This window comes from Protopterus annectens, chromosome 16.part0 (assembly GCF_019279795.1).
Source record: "Protopterus annectens isolate FY-2018-M chromosome 16.part0, PAN1.0, whole genome shotgun sequence".
Taxonomy (NCBI): domain Eukaryota; kingdom Metazoa; phylum Chordata; order Ceratodontiformes; family Protopteridae; genus Protopterus; species Protopterus annectens.
Genome location: NC_056750.1, coordinates 126,122,936 through 126,144,607, shown reverse-complemented (window position 1 = coordinate 126,144,607; position 21,672 = coordinate 126,122,936). Strand labels below are relative to the sequence as shown.

The 21,672-nt window shown below is 43.5% G+C and overlaps 1 protein-coding gene across 1 annotated transcript in view; it reads right to left on the bottom strand.

The window, feature by feature from the left end:
• The window catches only part of TEP1 (telomerase associated protein 1), a 2,704,809-nt gene that overhangs the window by 566,909 nt on the left and 2,116,228 nt on the right, over nt 1–21,672 (bottom strand). The gene's annotated exons all lie outside the window — the stretch shown is intronic.

The following is a 21,672-nucleotide window of genomic DNA, read 5'->3' as shown; positions in this document are numbered from 1 at the left end:
CTTATCCCCTGTGAGGTAGGTTTTCCATGGTGCTTACAGCAGAAATGAATGCAATGGCCTATCCACTTAGAAATGGTTTGCTTTGAAATGGCCTTCCCCTCTGCCACTGCAGCAAATGCAACCAGCAGCTGTTCAGATTTCCTGAGAGGTTTAGTCCTGTCCAAGTAAAATCTAAGTTGTCTGTGCACATCCAAGTAGTGCAGTATTCGTTCCCCTTTGTTCTGTGGATTAGAAAAGAAGGTTGGCAAATGAATGGAATGATTAAGGGCCACACTGGATACAACACCTTGGGCATGAAGGAGGGATTGGACCTGAGGGACACCCTGTCTGCATGAAAGAAGATGAAAGGCTCCACTGCCATGAGGGCCTGTAATTCAGACACCCTTCTTACTGAAGTGATGGCTAGAAGGAAGGCTGTTTTCCAAGAAAGGAATTTTAACTCTGCATTTGCAGCTGGCTCAAAGGGAGGTAGAGTGAGCTTTTCCAATATGAAGTTAAGGTCCCAGGCTGGAGTAGGGGCTCTCCTGGGTGGTCTTAAGTTTTTGGCCCCTCTGAGGATTTGCTTCAGCAGCGGGTGAGAGAAGAGGGGTGGTTCTGTATTGTAATGAGCTGAAATGGCTGAGGCATGAATTTTGATGGAGGAAAAGGAAAGGCCCTTGTGAAGCATCTCAGTTAAAGTATTGAAGAATCTGAGGTAAATTGGGTGCAGCTGTGCCCATCCCCTGAGTTGGGCTCCAGGAACAGAATCTTTTCCATTTTTTAGCATAGGATTTTCTAGTACCAGGTCTCCTTACCTCCAGAATGACATCCATCACTTACTTACTGAAGGATGGTAATGGAGAGATCAGGTAATTAGTTAGGCTGCCAGGTTCAGGGTTTGAAGCTGTGGGTGCAGAATCTGGCCCTCCTGCTGGGACAGCAGGGCAGGGGTCTGAGGCAGATGCCATGGTGCCAGCAGTGACATACTGCACAAGAGGGGATACCAGTGTTGGTGTGGCCAGTCTTGTGCAATCAGTATTTTCCTTGGTTTGTCCTGTTTGATCTTTAGTAGTACCTTGGAGTGGAGATACAGAGGGGGAAAGGCATAAACTGATAGGTTTTTCCAGGTGAAGGACAGGGCATCTACTTTCTAAGCTTGTTTGTGGTGAGTCCTTGAGCAGTATTGGTCCAATTTGGTAGTTCTGGGTGGAAGCAAACAGGTCTATCCCTGGGCTCCCCCATTTGTTTCTCAACATGTTGAATATCTTTGGTTCCAGTTTCCACTCGTGTGGGTTCATGAGATTTCTGCTTACGTCGTCTGCCAGTGTATTTAGCTTTCCTGGCAGGAATTGAGCCTGTAGGTGCACTTGGTAGCTCAAGGCTGTGTTCCACAGAGCCATGGCTAGTCTGCAGAGAGGGTATGAGTGGGTTCCCCCCTGCTTGTTTATGTACCACATAACAATGATGTTGTCCGTCTTTACCAATAATTGTCCTGGAAGAATTTGGTCCTTGAAGGCTGTCAGAGCATTCTGTACAGCTAACATTTCTTTTTGATTGATATGCAGGTGCAATTGGCTTGGGTTCCATTTGCCCTGAATGCTTTGCCCTGCCAAGTGAGCCCCCCATGCATAGTCTGATACGTCTGTTGTTAGAGTTTGGGCAGCAGGAGGTAGAGTGAATGGCAGTCCCTTGTTCTGGTGGCAGGCCCCTGCCCACCAAAGGAACTCTATCTGTAGACAAGGTATGATAGGAATCATTGAGCCTAGATCCTGAGAATGCTGACACCATAGGCTTTTTATATACCATTGCAGTTTCCTTATATGCAGTCTTGCATATGGAATTAGTAGAGTGCAAGAGGCCATGAACTCCAGGGGCTTGCAGTATTTTCCTTGCGGATAGCTGGGTCTTTGTGGCGAGTAGTTTGAAGTAGGCTGTCAAATGAACTTGTTTCTCTGGTGTGAGGTAGGCCATCTGGGAAGTTGTATTCAAGCTTGCTCCCAGGAATACAATTTCTTTTGGTTTATGGTGTACCCCAGAGAAGTTAGCAATTTCTTTACAAAAGCCAGATGATTTAATAGTACGTCCTGGCTTTCTGCCTGAATTAGACAATCATCCAGGTATGGGTATATTTGAATATTTCTTTGCCTGCAAAATGCAATGACTGGAGCTAGGCACTTTGTGAATAAGTCAAAAGGCAGTGCAGACAACTTGTGTCTTCCATGTGTTGTGCCACAAAGAATAAGTCAGACCCCAAGATATTGTTAAACTTGAACATTGTCTATGCCTTGTTTTTTTTTTTTTTTACCCACTGAGCATTATATTCACATGTATACATTTTTGCATCATATTGCAAGGTCCGTGGTGGTGCAGCTGTTAGCGTTATCACTTCACAGCATAAGGTTTTCCGGTTCAATTCTCAGCTGGACCACATTCTGTGCGTAGTCTGCATGTCCTCCCTGCGATCAAGTGAATTTAAAGACATGCAGGTAGGTGCGACCATGTGTGGGTGTGCCTTCTTTGAGGGTTGGGCGCCGGGCTGGCAACTCGATACTGTAAAAATTCACTGCCAGTCATTAGTGGACAAGAGTTCCGCTGTGACAACCCCTAACTGGGAAAAGCCGAAAGACAGTTTTATGTATACATTTTTGCAGATGTTATCAAACAGCATTTAAAATCTAACTTGTAACCTGCTGTATCTGATATCCCTTTTTTTTTTGTAGAGGAGAGACTACAACAGCTGTTATAGCAAGTTTAACCAGGAAATTATACTTTGAGGTATGGATGAGTAATTGTAACCTCAAGCATATAGTTTAGAAGTCAGTTATTTATATAGACTACTTGAAGTATGATTTTGTAGTAGTTATATTAAGCATTAGAGAATGGTGGTATATACTTTAATCTGCAGAAAGATGGGAAAATGTAGATTTTTAAAATTTTGCTTAAGCTGTTTTCATTTGTGTTATGTCTTCCCTTCTCTCATATAAGACTATATGATATGTATAACGACTGACTACTGTTCTTTTCACCAGCATCCCACTCTGATGAGCACTGGTTTGGTGCATGTTCAATTAATTGTACTATGTCATCTGCATAAGTGAAAGGGTATAATAAGTTGGCAGAACAATATTACAAGCTTGCAAGCTCTCCATTTTTTCACAAACAAGGACCTTCCATGTATAGGTTTAGTGCTCGCAGTTTAATTCTGATTTAATTTATCAGTCTGTATACAAGGTGCTAGACAGTACAGGATAGTATAGTTTGTTAGAATTTGCTGGCAAGATTACCAGTTTTCACTGCCAAGTGGAAAAATATTAGAGACTGAGTTATAGTAGTAAAGCAAAATAGTGGGGGGATAAAGTTTCCTCTCCTATGTCTGAAGACAAGGACTGAGAATGGTGCACATCGAAACCACTACAGGAAATCGACTCAGTGTAAAACTTGGAAAGATGTTGTACAAATTGTAGCAATTTGAAACAAATGCAAACATCAGTGCCAGAAAAAAAAATTGTGCTCGGCTGAATTCTCATCAGATGGTCTTTGAAACACTTTTTGTTTTCTTTTTACCCAAAACAAAAATGAAATTTTTTTTTTCTAAATTGGTTTGGAGGCATTTTTTGAATCTGTGTCCTGGGTTTATGAATGATGCTGTGTAGGGCTGATATGGGCTCTGAATAACTGAAGTTGATGGGCAACTCTCCTGCGGGGGGGACACGACTTCTGGGCTCAGTGTTGCCTTTTAGAGAAGCAGAAGATGGTAGGGAATGGTGGTGGCATTTAATAAGCACTCTGCAGAGGAGCACATTTCTTTTTCTCTGCACTGGATATCCTTACATGCCCATTTATTTGTTATTGACCAAGTAAACCCACTGTACATAATTGCCTTTTCGCAGCAGCAACATGGCAAAATTGTCCGATTAAGTGACTTGCTTAGATTTGCACATTAGGCATATATTAACTGAGGGAATCAAACTGGGTGGTGACTCCCAAATCTGCTCTGAGCTGGTGCAAAATGGCACAAAGTACACTGAACCCACTGGCATTGCCAACATCCTGGCGGACAGGTTCAGTGCAAATTTTACCCTACTCCCACCCAAAAGGACCTGTGTCTATCCCAGAAGTATGCAGTCCGCCTGACATCACAGACACACAGGTGAAAGCAGCCCTTTCCAAAGTAAAAAACACAGGATCAATGGGACTGGCTGGCATCCCGAGCTGCGCCTTACACGAACTCCAAAAAGAACTAAACCCTCACATAAATTCAATGTTCCAACTCAGCCTCACCACAGGTTATGTACCCAAAGAGTGGCGTAGAGCAACAGTAATCCCTCTCCACAACGGATCCCGGGAACTACCACCCTATAAGCCTGACTAGCCTGGTCTGCAAGGCTACGGAGTGCATCATTATGGATCTCATAAACAAAGACATCGGGAACCTCCAGACACTGGACCCTACCCAATTCGGCTTTGTTAAAGGCAGATTCTGCCTCCTAAACCTAGTTGACTTCTTTGAAACAGTTACCAAAGCCATAAATGAGGGAAAGGCAGCCCATACAGCCTACTTGGACCTCGCAAAGGCCTTCGACACAATACCCCACTCTGGTATCATAAATAAGCTTACCAGCCTAAATATCAACCCATTCATCACAAGATGGGTTGCAAACTGGCTCAGGGATAGAACTCACATGGTCAGAGTTGCTGGTGTCATGTCTGACTCTAAACCGGTTACAAGTGGCATCCCACAGGGCTCTGTTCTGGGACCCCTCTTGTTCAGTATATACTTCTCTGAGGTACAGGCAAGCACAGAAGGACTGTGGCTGACCAAGTTTGCAGATGACTGCAAATTGGGAGCCATAATCGACTCACCGGCTGACACAAGCATCCTCCAGAAGGGTCTTACGGAGATGGATTCCTGGTGTCAGAACCAAGGCCTCAAGCTAAATGCCAAAAAATGTATAGGCATCCCCTTTGGGAAAAACAAAGTGCCCACAAACTACCACATAGGAGGTAATCCGCTAAGTACGGAAGAAGTAATTAGGGATCTGGGGAACCAAGTAGATAGTAACCTCTCCTTTGACAATCACATTGCCAAAGTGGTTAGAAAAACCTTCTATATAGCTCACCTAATCACAAAAGGGTTCACATCCAGATCAAGAGAGGTCATTGTGCCCCTCTACTCATCAGACCCATAATTGAGTACAATGCCCTATTTGGGATGAACATTACCCAACACCTGCAACAGCTGGAGAGACCTCAAAAGTACCTCACCAAGAGGATCGTGGACCTCAAACAGATGCCCTATTCAGCTTGACTAAAGAAGCTCCAGCTCTACTCAGTTGCTTACCACCTACTCAGAGGCGATCTCTGCCTAACGTACAAGGCCATGTCTAACCCTGAATTAATGGACATGCTCCACCTCAAGAAAACCATATCCATTAGAGCTACACGCTCCAAGGATTTAAACCTCAGCACAGCTATAAATAGGACATACTGGAGGGATAGATTCATATCCCAGAGGCTTCCCTTGCTCTGGAATAGAGTACCGGTCCATGTTCGGCAGAGCCCCTCGCTGACCCTCTTCAAGAGAAATCTTGATGAGTGGATGGGAAATCGTAAGTTCACTCCTGGGATCACTTCTGTGGCCCTACTGGACAGAGGCTCAGGAAGCTAGTCTAAAAGGGAGGTGAAAGCCAACATATTCTGGATAGGCTTATAAATGCCCTAGGGCAGATAGCCTAGTACCTACCTATGAACCTATGAAGCGTAGGTATCTTCTGCAAGATTCCCTTATTGGGATATGCAGGTAGGCTTCCTTTAAATCGAGTGTTGCCAACCAGGCATCTTTACCTAGCATGGGAAGCAGCTGATGAAGAGATAGCATCTTGAATTTTGGGATTACCAAAAATGTGTTTAGGATAGACAGGTCCAGGATAGAATGCCAGGAATTGTCTTTTCTGGGTACCAGGAAAAGTCTTGAGGAGAAACCTTGCCCCCATTCTTCTTCTGGGACAGGTTGAATAGCCCTGATGCTTAAAAGAGAGAGAACTTGCTTTTGAGCCTCTGCCCACTGATTTGGGGGTAGGTCTGGCCAATCTTTTGGGGTTGGTAAGAAGTGGAAGTGGAATCTGTATCCTTGGGAAACTATATTTAAAACCCATTTGTTCTGAGTAATGAGTTCCCAATTTTTTGCATGCAGGGCACTCTTTCCCCCTAAAGGAACAGTCAGATGAGCAGGGCTTGGAAGGTTTAAAGTTAAGTCATTGAGACAGTTTACCATGGGGGGGGGGTCTTACTACTCCCTGCTTTGGAAGTGGGAGTCCCCCACTGTTTTGGCCTTTGAGTACCTTGGGACTGAAGCCTGGGTGTTCTGCTGGTTCTGGGTTTGGACTGAGAAGGCCTGGAAGAGACAGGAAAAGACCAATTCTTAATGGGCCAATGCCTACTAAATCTGGGGGGCTGTAATTACAGGAAATCTTTAACAGTTTGTATAGATTTAGCTTTTTCCTCCATCTTTTTAAGTACTTCTGCTTTGTTGCCAAACAGGTGGTCTTGGTTTAAGGGAGCATCCAGTAATTTAGTTTTAACCTGATCTGGCAAAGATTGATCCTTAAGCCAACCATGCCTTCTAAGTACAGACCCAGTGACAACAGCCCTGCAAGATGCCTCTAATGAATCAAAACCACATTGCAATGTATGTTTTCCAACTTGTTCAGCAGAATGCATTAAATCCTGTAATTCTTTATTTTCAGCACAGTCAGGAATCAACATCATTTTCTGTTTAAGCAATCCAATAATATGCTGCTGATACTTCAACATATGAAACTGGCAGTTTAAGGCCCTAATGGCCAAAGTTGAAGAAGTGTATACCTTCTTACACAATCTATCCAGCGCCCTGGAATCTCTATCAGAGGGGATAAGATTTTTGGCAGTAGTAGCCTTAATGCCCCTGGGTCCCTGTGAAATGGTCTCAGGATCTGCAGTAGGATTTTTAAAGAGGAACTTGTGAGAGTCAGGTACCCTGTAAAATGTATCAGGTTTTCTGGGAACAGGAGGTGAAGTGTCAGGGTCCAGGCTAGATTCCGAGAAGGCATCATCTACAATGTCCAGTACAGGAGGGATAGCTAAAGGCCTGTGTTGAGGCAGGAGTAAGAATTCCCAAAGCCTCTTTTTGGAGTTAGAGTAATCCTGGCTTTCCCAGCGGAAATGCTCCCTAAGAGTATGCAAGGTTTCACCAAAAGAGAAATCCTCTGGAGGGGAAGCAGAGGGAATGGAGTCCTCTGCATCAGAATCCTCATAGGTAGATAAGGGCAAATCCTGGTCATCAGAGAAAACAGAAATTTCAGAATCCTGATCAGAAGAATCAGAAGGAAAATCAGTCATAGGTCTCTTAGAGCGGGGAAGGGTGGCTTCCCCTGATTAGAGTAAAAAGGTCTTCAGCCATTCTTATAATTTGTTTTTTAGGCATAGGGGCCTGACCATGCGGTCTGGGTGTCAGTTTTCTAGGCATGGATCGAGTTTTAGGCCTTGAAGAAGAAGATGGCATCAGTTTAATATGCAAGTCAGTAGGCCTGAATACACCCTCAGAAGCAGTTGCCTGCACAGCGGCTCCAGACCCATCCAAGGTAGAGACATCCACAGGTTCCACAGTCGAAGAAGCATCTCACAGCATACCGGACTCCGAATGGGTTTCAGTAGAGGCCTGCGAATCTGAAGTAGCGGGTAACAGGGGCTGCGAAAGTGCCTCACTGAGTACCAGCTAACTGGCGACTAGCTTGGGAGAAGCGTCGTCGACAGCTTTGGACCTATGCGGTCTGTCTCTGTCTTTATCTTTGCGTTTTTTCAGAATGTCGGTAGTCAGTTGGCATACCGAAGCCATTTCTGGATAACTGAACCAAGTACCAAAATATTTGGATGCATAAATGAACAGACGACAAATAGTACGAGGATTGAATAAGGCACAAAACCGACAGCAAGGTAAGTCATGGTCTGGGCCTAAGCAAGGAATGCAGTACAAATGAAAATCTTTATGAGGTATTTGCTTTCCACAAGAAATACAACTGTTAACTTTTACTGCCATTGGTTTAGAGCAAGAAAAAGGATTCCCAACGGGGTACTTGGATTAGTTGAAGACTTCGGATCTGAAACACGAAAACGAAAATCACAGGAGTCGGCCGACCGGCACTTGCGAACTTCTTCTGCTTCGGGCACCGCAAAGCAAAAAAGACTGATGTAATGGCGTTGGCTGCATGCTTTATACCCGACTACCTCACGTCATGGAAGATGAGACAGCAACCGACGCAGGACCCAAGACTTTGATAATCAGGCTGACTGAGGGCTACTGCAAGCAGATAACCCAAATGTAATGACTGCAACAGTGAAACACGAAGAACATTATGATTCCTGAAAGTGGACAGCACCCAAACAATACACACAGCTGGTATGTCCATCAGTCAGTGACATTTTTTGACTGAACTTATCGCATTTTTTAAAACTTGAAGGTTTTGCTTCTTTAATATCCTTTGATATCTTACCAAAAGTTAACACAGCCAAACAACTAAGCCAACTAGAAAAAAACAACACAACTTTTTTATTTTTACAAAGGGAAGTTAACACGCAATCAACTAACTCTATTTCACTAACTACAGGAAAAATGGAGCAGTTCTAACTAAAAATGAACTGACTCCTACTACAAAAGAAAAAACAAGAAAAGAAAGCCCTCCAAGTTAAATGGGCCAAAGGGAGCCCTCTAACTTAAATGGACTACCCAAAAGGAAAAGCAGAGAAATATTGGGTCCAAAAACTCTCTATTAAAATGAGTTTGGAACTGGGATAGGGAGAAAAGGTCAGACAAGCCTAGGTGTAGAACAGCCACCAGAAAAAACCCAAACAACAATAATGAACACTCAAAACTACAAAATACTAGTCCTAACAGTCTAACTTTTTGAACTACAACAACAAGAATAATTTTTTAATAATTTAGTCAAGCTAACAAATAAGTAAAGATTCCACTTAGCCTAGAGCCTGAATGGAAGCACCAGATCTTGTTTAGTGACAAACGAGATCTGGGTAATCTTCTCTGACCATGATGGGATAGGGTATAGCCACGAGACGGTGGAAGGTCTCCAGATTTTGTATAGGCTGAGTTGGAACAGATTCTCGGTTCTGAACCCAACTATCAATGAATGAAGACGAGATAAGACAACATAACATCAGCAGTTCAAGTGCCAGCTTTGGTACAAGACATGGCTTCCAGTAATATAGAGGAAGAGGAAAAATAAATCAAATATGCTCACAGCTGATTAAAATAAATAAATAAAACACTGAAGGAGATATCAACCCAGATAACAAAAGTTTGAAAAAAAGGAATTTTTAAACAGCGATTCAGATGGACTGATAAAACTGCAAAATCACAGGTAAAAATGAAAAAAAAAAAGCCGACTAAGTATGAAACTGCTCAAGAAGAGCAGTTTCAAAAAATATCAGTTAGAGGACACAGCACAGAGGGAAAAAGTACAGTTGTGTACACTCACCATAAATGTAAATGTTCGAGTGTGTTCATTGCTGCAGTCCTAACCATTGGGTTATCCATGCTGTGGTAGCTATCAATCAGTCCAAATACCAGAGTCAAAGTTTCTTGTGTCGGCTGCTGTCACTTGCTGGCTGACGTCAGGTCGTCCGAGCTATAAAGGAGAGCAGGCGACCTTCATTACCTCAGTTTTTCTTGCCTTAACCAACCAAAGAAATCCAATTTAATAATTATTAGTAGGCCTGGGGTCAGAGACCTCCAGAGAAATGTGTGTCTCTCTAAGGAAAGCAGATATCAGGGGGATGGAGGGAGGGAAAGCATGACTGCAGCAGTGAACACACTCGAACATCTACATTTATGGTGAGTGCACACAACTGTACTATGTTCTTCCTGTTTGACTGTTGCAGTCTTAAACATTGGGAAGATTTCCAAAGCTGAGGAGAAGGGTGGAAGGTTAATAGAAACGTAAGATTGGGTGAGCATGACCTGCAGAACTGCAGAGGCAAACCCAGCCCTAGCTTTTGAGAATAGATTCAGATGGTAATGTTTGGTGAAGGTGTGGAGTGAAGTCCATGTGGCAGCTTCCAGGATGTCCTTGGTGGGTACCCCTCTAAGGAATGCTGTGGAAGTAGAGGTTACCCTAGTGGAATGGGTTCTGATGGTCCTAGGGAGCAGTTTTCAATGCAAGGAGTAGCAAAACTGGATGCAGTGTGCTATCTATTTGGAAATGGTCTGTTTGGATACAGATTCCCCTGTGCCCCTGTTTTAAAACTGACCAAGAGCTGGTCAGTTTTCCTGAAGGTCTTTGTACGATCCAGATAAAATCTGAGTTGCCTGTGCACATCCAAAGAATGCAGTATAATTTCCCCCTTGTTCTGAGGGTTAGAGAAAAAGGTGGGCAGGTGGATAGCCTGGTTGAGGGTAACATCCAAAACCACCTTTGGCATGAAGGAAGGATTGGTTTTCAGGGAGACCCTGTCTGCATGGAAGATAATAAATGTCTCAATGGTCATTAAGGCTTGAAGCTCTGACACTCTCCTGGCTGAAGTAATAGCCAGGAGAAAGGCAGTCTTCCAAGAGAGGTACTTTAGTTCTGAGGATGCTGCAGGCTCGAAGGGAGGCAGAGTAAGATTTTCTAAAACATAGTTCAGGTCCCAGTCTGGGGTGGGAAATCTTCTGGGAGGCCTGATAATAGAGGCTCCTCTAAGTAATTTTTTGATGAGATGGTGGGAGAACAATGGCTGTTCTGTATCAAAGAGTGCTGAGATGGCACAGGCATGGATCTTTAAGGAGGAGAAGGAGAGACCCTTTTTAAGAAGCTCAGCAAGATAAACTACAATAAGAGGAATGGATGGCAGATGTAGGTGTGCCCCCTTGGACTGGCTCCAGGAGCAGAATCTTTTCCATTTTCCAGAGTAAGATTTTCTGGTGCTGGGCCTTCTGGCTTCTGTGATGATGTCAATGACTTGCTTGCTTAGCATAGATTCCTTGTTAGGATAGCAAGTGAGTTATCAGAGGTAGCTGCCAGGGAGGGCTGGTGAGATCTGTTGCGCAGCAGTGGGTACAAATGCTGTCTGGGCCAATCTAGGGCAATGAGTATTGCTCTTGGATTTTCCTCCCTTATCTTGATTAGTACATTTGGAATGAGAGGTAGAGGTGGGAATGCATACAGAAAAAGGGTATTCCAAGGGAAGGTCAGGGCATCGACCTTCCAGGCCAGGTGATGGTACTCCCTGGTGCAAAATTTCTGTACTTGGTGATTTAAATGAGTGACAAAGAGGTCCACCAGGGGAGTCCCCCATGTGTGGGTAATTTGCAGAAAAATGTATCTGGGGATTTTCCATTCGTGTGGGTCCAGCAGGTTTCTGCGTAGGTGGTCTGCCAGAGTGTTGTTGATGTCCGGTAAGTATTGGTCTATAAGATGTAGTCCCATGGATGAGGCTGCTAGCTACAGGTTCATGGCTAGCCTTCACAGGGGGTAAGATGGAGTCCCTCCCTGTTTGTTGACGTACCACAAGACTGTGGTGTTGTCTGTTTTTATGAGAAGAACCCCTGGTTTGAGGTAGGGTTTGAAGGATGCCAGGATGTTTTGTACGACTATCATTTCCTTTTGCTTGATGTGTAAGGGTAGTATTTGTGCGTCCCAGAGACCTTGGGTGCATCTGCCTTCTAGGTGGGCACCCCAGGCTATGTCTAAAGCATCTGTAGTTATGGTCTGGTTGATGGACGGAGGTTGAATGGCAGTCCCTTGTTCAGAGCACAGGCCTGGGCCCACCAGAGGAACTCAGATCTTATAGGTTCATAGGTAGGTACTAGGCTATTGGCTCTGGGGCCTACACAAGCCCAGCCAAAAAGGTACCCTGGCTTTTGCCACCCAAGAAAATTATTTTCCTGTGCCACTGTCAAGCAGAGCCACAGAGGTGATCCCCGGCATGAATTTCCTATTTCCCATCCAATCATCAAGATTTTTTTTGAAGAGTGCTAATGAGGAGCTTTGTTTGATATAGATAGGTAGTTTATTCCAGAGTATGGGAAGTCTCTGGAACAGGAATCTATCCCTCTGGCATGTTCTGTTTATTGTGGTGACAAGGTTGAGGTCCCTAGAGCGTGTAGCTCGGAGGGATTGGGATTTCTTTAAGTGGAGCATGTCCAACAGCTCTGGGTTTGACATAGCTCTGTATGTTAGGCAGAGATCACCTCTGAGTAGGCGATATGCGACAGAGTAAAGCTGGAGTTTTTTGCAACGGTCTGCGTAGGGCATTTGTTTGAGGCCAATAATCCTCTTTTTGAGGTATTTCTGCGGCCTTTCCAGTTGTAGATGTCTTGTGAGGTACATACCAAAAGGGGCGTTGTACTCTATAATGGGTCTAATGAGTGATGAGTAGAGAGGAACAATGACCTCTTTTTTTCTGGATGAGAAACCTTTTGTGATTAGGTGTGTCACGTAGAAGGATTTCCTGACTACTGTGGCGATGTGATTATCAAAGGAGAGACTACTGTCCACCTGTGTCCCAAGGTCTCTTATCACACTTTCGGTGTTAAGTATACTACCGCCTATGTTGTAGTTCATGGGTACAGCAAAAGGGAAGACAATGCACATTTTGGCACCGAGCTTGAGGCCATGGCTTTGACACCAGGCATCTGTCTCAGTGAGGCCATTTTGTAGGATGTCCACATCGTTAGGAGTGTCGATTATGGCTCCTAGTTTGCAGTCATCTGCGAACTTCATTAGCCAAAGACCTTCTGTGTTAGTCTGTATTTCAGAGAAGTAGATACCAAACAGGGGAGGACCCAGGACTGAACCCTGTGGTACTCCACTTGTCACTGGCCTGAAGTCAGATTTGGAGTCTGCTACTTTCACAGTGTGGGTTCTGTCAGTGAGCCAGTTGGCAACCCATCTTGTGACATAGGGATTTATACCTAGTTTAGTGAGTTTATCTATAATTCCAGAGTGGGGGATGGTGTTGAATGCCTTGGCAAGATCTAGATAGGCTGTGTGAACCACCTTACCCTTGTCTACGGCTTTGGTGACTGCTTCAAAGAAGTCTATCAGGTTTAGGAGACATGATCTGCCTTTTACAAACCTGAACTGGGTGGGGTCCAGAGTTTGGAGATTACCAATGTCTTTGTTTATAAGTTCCATGATGATATGTTCCATGGCCTTGCAAACCAGTCTCGTCAGGCTAATGGGGTGGTAGTTCATGGGGTGGGATAACTGTCGCTGTGCGCCATTCAGCAGGCACAAAACCTGAGGTGAGGCTATGATTGAACATGATACTTAAGTGGGGTGCCAGTTTGCTCTGTAGTTCGTGTAGAACGCAGCTTGGGATGTTGTCTGGTCCCATGGATGCAGATGCTGTGTTCTTGGCTTTGGAGAGTGTGGTTTTTACCTGTGCAGCCGTGATTACAGGAACTTTGCATTCTTCTGGTATAGAGATGGGCTCTTTAGGGGGTGAGAGGGGGTAAAGTTAGCACTGAACCTATCTGCCAGGATGTTGGCAATATCAGTTGGCTCTGTACATTTAGTGCCATTGTGCTGTAACTCAGAGCAGATCTGAGCGTTGCCATTGAGATTCTTGACATAGCTATAAAATGCTTTGTGGTTGTCTTTAAAATCAGTGGCGATTTTGTTTTCGTAACTAGCTTTGGAGGATTTTATCAGGGATCGCAGATTCTTACTGAGGCTGACCAGGGAGATCCTCCACTCATGGGATTTTACTCTCTTTGCAACAGTTTCTTCCTTCTGTTGTACAGTTTGTTTATGGCAGGGGACCACCAGATTGGCTTCCTTTTTTTGGAGGATAACGTCTTGGTACTGTTTGGGATAGCACGATCCATGCACTCATGTAAGTGCTTATAAAGTGCAATTGTGTAGGATTCAGTAGTCGTAACTGTATTGTCCATCTGCATGGGTGTCATGAAGTTCACCACTTCTGTCTTAAGAAGCATGAAGTTGGCTTTGGAGAAATTTTTTACCATGGTTTCCTTAATGGGGGGGGTGGGAGCAGGATGTGGATATCTAGGGTAATTAGCTTATGGGCGGATCAGACCAATGAGGTGTTTTGACCAAGTGTGGAACACCGGTCACTCATGTTGGTAATGACTAGATCTAGGATATTGTTGCCCCTGGTGGGGATGTGGATAAGTTGATCCAGGGCATTGGAGTTTATGAATTCCAGAAAGCGTTGAGTGAAGGAGTTGGTACAGGAGTAGTTTTCCCAGTTAATGGTGGGGTAGTTGAAATCGCCCATTGTTAGGGTGTTTGGTTGAACCCTAACATTTTCCAGTACATCAAGAAAAGAGGAGTGGGAATCCTGGGGCATGGTGGGTGATCTGTAGCAAGCTACAATTTGGATTGCAGTTTTGCCTAGAGTTAGTTGCACTTGGATAACCTCGGCTGCATTATGCTGAGCAACTAGCCTGGAGGTGTGGATATCCTTAATGAATATGGACACACCTCCGCCTTTGGTGTTCCGGTTCAGGTTACATGGCCGAAAAGTTTGGTATGAGTTATAGCCTGGTAGTGCAGGGGTGCTCTCGGGAGCCTTGAACCAGGTCTCAGTCACTGCACAGATATTGATGTTCTCCATTTTAAGGAGTGCCTCGGGTGAATGCATTTTGAGATTTAGACTTCTAGCATTAAGTAGCATCACCCTCAGTTTTTGCTTGCCTGTTACTGTTACGGTGGTGAATTTGTCATTTGAACCTTGCCTAAAAAAGGCACTATAGTGGCGTCAAGAACCTTATCCAGTATCCGGAATCCCAGGGGTGACAGGTGCAGGCCATCTCTGGCAAAGCATCATGGTCTGTCAACCATGTCATCCCAGGCAGACAGATACTGGATCCCTTTAGAATGGCACCAGAAGCTTAGCCAATTGTATAAGTCAATCATTTTGTCCTTGTACTGCGGCATCATTCTGGGTGATGGCAGAATGCTACTCAGGGCTAGGGTCATACCTGCCTGGGCTACAAGATCGGACAGCTCTTCCATGTCCCTTTTCATGTAGTCCAGGGAGGTACGTCTCAGGTCGTTCACACCAACATGGACAATGACAGAGTCATATTTGCACTTGTTGTGGAGTGACCTGAGTGCGTCGGTTATGTGGAGGATCCTGGCACCTGACAGGCAGCTGACAGTAACCTTCTCCTTGTTTAGCCTGGTGAGTGGGACATCAGTGTGCCTGACTATAGAGTCACCTATGACTAGTGTGTTGGATACATTGTTTTGCCTTATTGGCTGTGGTTGAGTGGCACACTGAGTCTGCGGGCTGTGAGTCATTTGGGTTGTGTTGGGAGGTGAAGGTTGCTTGTATTTCTGCTTTGGAGGTCTCTTTTGCTTGAGCAGTTTATTATTGAGAGCCTCCGCAAATGTTTTTGTGTTTCTATGTGTGGATTTTGGTGGCGTAGATTTAGTAAGACTATGTGATGAGTGTGGTGTGGTAGAAGTGTTTACCTTCTCCTCTTGACTGTCAAGTTCAGTCTTGATTGGAGAGATCTTTACCTCCAGTTTGGCTAGATAAGTGCATCTCTCACAGGTTGTAGTGTTGGGTGGTAGGAGGAGAGGGTTGTCTGTGTACATGAGGCAATTTCTACATTGCCTCAAGATGCCCAGATTCATCAGATAGACAGGAGAACACTGGGAGCTGACCCTTGGACATGCCTGAATAAAAAAGTATTTTCCTCTAGATAAGTGAGGAAAGTGAGTACAAGAGCTGTTTTTCTCTAAGCAAGTGGGGAAAGTAAGTACCAAAACTGTTTTCCTCTAGGTAATGAGGAAGGTTGAGTGCTGTAGTAATTAGTAGGTTATTTAGTGCTTATAAGATCTGAACAAGTGCTGATCATGAATAAGCAAATTCAAGCGCTAAAACTAAGAATCTGTATCTGGACTAAACTAGTTACAGGAAAGGGAGGAAACAAGTGCAAATGCGGGCTTTTAAATCAGAAAGTTGAGAGAGATGGAAAAACTGCCCACTCCTTATGTGGTAGATAGGTTACCTAGTGCTTACCACTCCCACTGATAAGCTAGAAGGCTTCCCTCCAACACAGAAAGCTTGTGGGGGGCTCAGAAGCCTACATAGAGTCCTGGATACAGCAAATCTGAATCTGGACTACAGTAGTTACAGGAAAGGTATTTTTTTTTGTATATACAGAAAAGTAGCTAAAACAGCAGTAAAAACAATTCAAATGCAGTGCAAGCTAGCACACACGAGTATGTAGCAATGTTAGACCAAACAGTTTAAAAAATGCAATTAAATTAAAAATAACTAAAAACAACTGCAGGAGGAGTCTATTAGGCAGAATGAGGAAAAGAGATGGGACCGGGGGGAGTGTCCCAGATCAAATCTAGTGGGGGCTGGCAACTGCAAAAGCCTCCAATTTAAACAAGACAGGAATAGGAAGGGTGGGTATGGGAAAACCAACACCTTCAGCAGAGATCTGAAAAACTATACAGTGAAGCAAAAATAACAGTGCAAAACTCTGAAGTCAGCCAGCAATGATATAAAATTAGTCAAACAACAATTACCAGTACATAACTCTGAAGTGCCAAAAAAATATACTCAGCTCTGTATATCTCCAGATAGTTTGAATATAAGGGATCACAAGCAGGGAGGTGTCTAGAGGTTGTAAGTGTTGACAGCATAGGTTCTTTAGGTACCACTGAATATTCCTCATGTGTAGTCTGACCACAGATACCAGGAGGATGCATGAGGCCATGTACCCTAGAGCTTGAAGGAATTTCTTTGCAGAAAGCTGGGTTTGGGAGGCCAGAGTAGTGAAGTATTTTGGTAGAAAACTTTGTTTTCCTGGGGACAGAAAGGCCATTTGCTGTTCTGCATCCAGTAAAGCTCCCAGAAATATGATTTTCCTGGTAGGTGTCTGTTTTGATTTCCTTTCGTTGATAGTGAACCCCAGAGAGGTGAGTAAGGTTTTTACAAATGAGAGGTGCTGCAGGAGCAGTTCCTTGCAGTCTGCCTGGATGAGACAGGCACCCAGGTAAGGGTAAATCTGTACATTGTCTTGCCTGCAAAAGGCAATGGCAGGAGCCAAGACATTCGGTGAATACCCTGGGAGCAGTAGATAAGGCAATGGGCAAAGCAGATAATTGAAAGTGCAGTGATCCTGCTCTGAAGTGTAGGAATTTTCTGCATGATTCCCTTATTGGGATGTGCAGGTAAGCATCCTTTAGGTCTAAGGTGACCATCAATGCTTTGTTAGGCAGCATTGGTAGAAGCTGTTGTAAGGTAAGCATTTTGAATTTTGGGATTACCAGGAAGGCATTGAGAAAGGATAGGTCCAGGATGGGATGCCAAGTCCCCTCTTCCCTGGGAACAAGGAATAGTCTGGAATAGAATCCTTTTGCAACTTGTTCTGGAGGTACAGGTTCTACTGCCCCAAGAGATATTAGGTTTTGCACTTGTTTTAGTGCTTCTGCCCACTGGTTTGGAGGTAGGTCTGGGTATCCTATTGGAGGTGGTAGTTCTTGGAAATTGAATTTGTACCCCCCGAGCAATGATTTTTAAGACCCATTGAACTTTTGTTATAGAGTTCCAATTTTCTCTGCATAGAGATAGCCTTCCTCCTAACTTTTGGTGTGGTGGAGGCAGGCAGAAATGGGAAAGGTAGTCATTGAGTTTTTTTTCCATACAGGGTTGCTTTTGAACTCCCTGCTCTAATGTTTGTGGGGGCCACTGTTTTGTTCTTTGCTGGCCCTGAGTGTTAGTCCTGGTGAATCTGTCCCTAAGGGTTTTGCCTTGTGCCTGCCTGTTTGGTGCAGGAAAGGACCAGAGTTTAGAGGGAAATTTTCTGCTGAACCTAGGAGGTTGTACTTGAAGAAAATCTTTAACAGTTTGCATAGATTTTGCTTTGTCTTCCATTTTTTTAAGTACCTCTTCAGTTTTCTAACAAGCGGTCTTTGTCAAGAGGTGCATCCATGATTTTAGCTTTGATGATCAGGGAGACGTTGTTGCTTCAGCCATGCATGTCTTCTGATAACAGATCCTGTCACTGATGCCCTGCTAGAAGCTTCTAGGGCATCAAATCTGCAGTGCAAGGAGTGCTTTGCCACCTGAGATGAAGAGTGCAGTAATTCTATTTCTTTATTGTTGGCAAAATCTGGAAAAACAGAAATTTTCTGTTTTCAAAAGTTACAAAGTGTGTTGTTGATATTTTAACATATGGAACTGACAGATGAGAGCCCGTATAGTTAAAGTTGCAGAGGTATATGCTTTTTTTTTACCCCATCTGTCCAGGGCCCTGGATTCTTTGCAGAGGTAGCCTTAACTCCCTTAGGTCCCTGAATAATCACCTCTGGATCTGCTATACGATTTCTGTACAGGAATTTATGTGAGTCAGGTACCCTGTAGTATCGGTCAGGTTTTCTGGGGGCAGGTGGAAGGGTGTCAAGGGTAAGGTTGGATTCTTGGTAAACATCATCTACCACCTCCAAGATGGATGGGATGGCCAGAGGCCTGTGCTGAGGTAGGTCCAGAAACTCTCAGTCTTTTCTTGGATTGCGGGAAATCTGTTGATTTCCATTGGAAGTGTTCCCTGAGGGTGTGGAGAGTTTCCCCAAAGGAAAAGTCCTCCGGAGGTGATGCAGAAGGAATAGATTCTTCTGCATCTGAGTCTTCATAGGCAGTAAGAGTATTTTCCTCTTCAACAACAGAGAAGTGAGATCCCTCTGAGTCTAAATCTGATTTAATGTCTGGAGAAGATTCCCTTCTTCTTTTGGCTGATGTGGCCTGATTACCCCGGTGAAAGTGATGGGATCCTCTGCCATTTTAAGCATTCTAGTTTGAGGAGGAGGAGGAGTAATGGAATGGAGACTTTTTGCTGTTTTCTTTGGAGTAGCTCTAAGACTGGCCTGAAGAGTATCACTCGGTGCTATCGGTGTGTTAGTCGGAAGAAAGGGCGAAGGCCTTGCAGTGAATTCCGAAGTGCAAGTGGTATCCTCAGAAGCCAGTGCCTACATAGCAGCTCCAGACCCAACCGAGGCAGAGACACAAGAAGGCTTGTTAGAAGATGCAGTTTTCTGCGGCATACATGACTCCGAAAGGTCTCAGTAGAGGCCTGCAAAGTAATCGAGTCAGGCATCAGGGGCTGCGGAAGTGCCTCACTGAATTTTGAAGAAGTGATGACCCTTTTAGCTGTGGTGTCGTCGGAAGGCTTGGCCTTATGCAGTCTGTCTCTATCCTTATCTTTACGTTTTTTCAGATCATCTGCGGTTTGCTGACTAACGGATACCATATCGGTAATCTGAGATGGAAGACGAAAATATCTGGCTACAAACAGAGCTCTATGATGAATAGTTCTAGATTTAAAGAGAGCACAGAACCGACAGTTGGGTACATCATGATCTGGGCCTAAGCAAGTGACACAGTAAGAATGGAAGGCCCGGTGTGGTATTTGCTTTCCACAGGCGAGATAGTTACTGACTTTTTCTGACATTGGTTAGTGCAAGAAAAAGGAAGGATCCCCAACAGGGTACTTAGCTTTAGACGTTTTCAGCTGAAGTTCGAAATCAGAAAACAGCCGAACGGCACTGTTGCGAATTGCTACTGCTATGGGCTCCATGGCAAGAAAGACTGAGGTAATGGCGTTGCCTACTCTCCTTTATAGCTTAGATGACCTGACTTTAGCCAGCAAGTGACAGCAGCTGATGCACCAAACCTTGACTCTGATATTCGGACCGACGGAGGGCTAACACAGCATGGATAACCCAATGGTTAGGACTGCAGCAGTGAAACATGAAGAACATCCTGAGATTTTCTGCTGCACTAGAGAAACTGGAAGGAACAACCTGCATTAATTTTATGAAAGTACAATTAAACAACTGGATGGGTATTCCACAGCAGGATTTGTTAATTGAAAAGGCACCTCGTGTGTATGCTCCAAACCTGGCTATAAGAAAGCAAAACCAAGACCTACATTAGTAAAGATGCAATCATACCAGCAGAAAAGGTTGATCCTGACAAAACTGTGGCAGAAGGGCAAAGTATTAAAAAATGGAGACAATAGAGTGTTTGATGAAAATGATTTTTACTATACACCAGGCAGACGAGAATCAAATATATCACAGAAATCTGGGAATGTCGAGAGGCAGGTATGAGATTCCAGCTGCTGTATCAAGCTGTCTTCAGAATACATTTTTTCCTGGAGGGTCAAAGTCATTTTTGACAAAGAAAAGGCTAAGGAGGAAATACAAAAATTTGTCTAACAAAAAGTGAGCCATCAAACAGAATGGGACAACTTCTCATTCTTCTGATAATAAAGTTCATAGAGAAACTTTGTCAATGAAACCTTTTCCAATGTTCCAAAGGAAAATGCTTGAAAGACAGAATAAAATATAGGAGTTGAGGTGACAAACTGTGAGTACCGTGGTCTTGAAATGGAGTCTGGGGTTGGGAGACAGAGACAAACATGAAGAAGCACAGCAACACTGAAATTAGTGAACAAATATGATATTATAAAGCATCACTCACAATTGTGAAATATAGTTTAACAAGAGAAAGTGGAAAGATTGGGCTTTTGTTGAATTTGCTAAACTTGTGGGGGGACTGAAAAGCACATACCCACACTTTATGTAATGTTTGGAAGGACACTTAAAAGGCAAGAAAACAAAATTTGTTCTTAACAGTATTTGTATAAACCATTTCATTATATAAACTACATGTTAAAGATACTAAAGTTAACAAGTACTTTTGTTTTTTAGTTTTAAGAAATATAGGCAGAAGTAAGGCTGTAGAAAAGCAAGTTTAAATTTATATACTATAATCTTGTTTTGTTGAGGTGGGGAGAGGTGTAAAAGTGCACAGATTATATGTAGATTTGATATGTTTTCTTTTCCATAAGTGAATACCTGGATTAAGGCCATTAGCTTAATTTAATAACAAGTTTTTTGTGTGTAAACAAGTAAATAAGACAACACTGAATGCAATAAAAAGTTTTCCTTTAGCAAATAAATGTTCAATGTGAGTGCAGTAGTATATAGCTGAAGGCAGCTGTACATTTGTTTATGTTTCCATGGAGACAAGTTAACTACAGTGGCAGGCAATAACAGCCAGAGAACTTTTTTAAGGCTAAAATTTAATATTTGCTGAATGGATACAAGCTGTTTTTTTACATCTGGATGGGGAATAAAGATAAGACAAGAACAGACTGCGATTAGTGTATGTAGGAACACAGGCTGTACCATGTGCTTTAGCATGGATTAGGTAATGCCCATGGTTGCAGCTGTCAATTTGAAACAACTGTTCCTATCAAGAAGGCTATACTTCATTATATGAAGGTGTACATAGTCTGTTTAAAATTAGCAAGTTCTAGGGGTGTGTTTGTTTTTTTGAGGGTTTTCATTAAAACAAAAAGTCTTGTAAAATGTGACATAGATTCAAATGGAGATGACAAGAAAAATTATAAAAGATCAACCTGCTAAACATTAGTGGGTGCATGTAACACAAAAGCTGGAAGTAGACATTTAAAAAAGCTGTCATATATAATAGGTAGAAATAATAACTTATCATAATGGTCACACTATTCATATTATTTTGCAATGTAAATGACCACAAGTATAGACACAAGGTAAGACTACTGAATTTTATTAAGAAATGCAGAGTGCAAATAGCAATGCTACAGGAGATATATTTGGAAAGATGCGAGCATCTGAATGTATA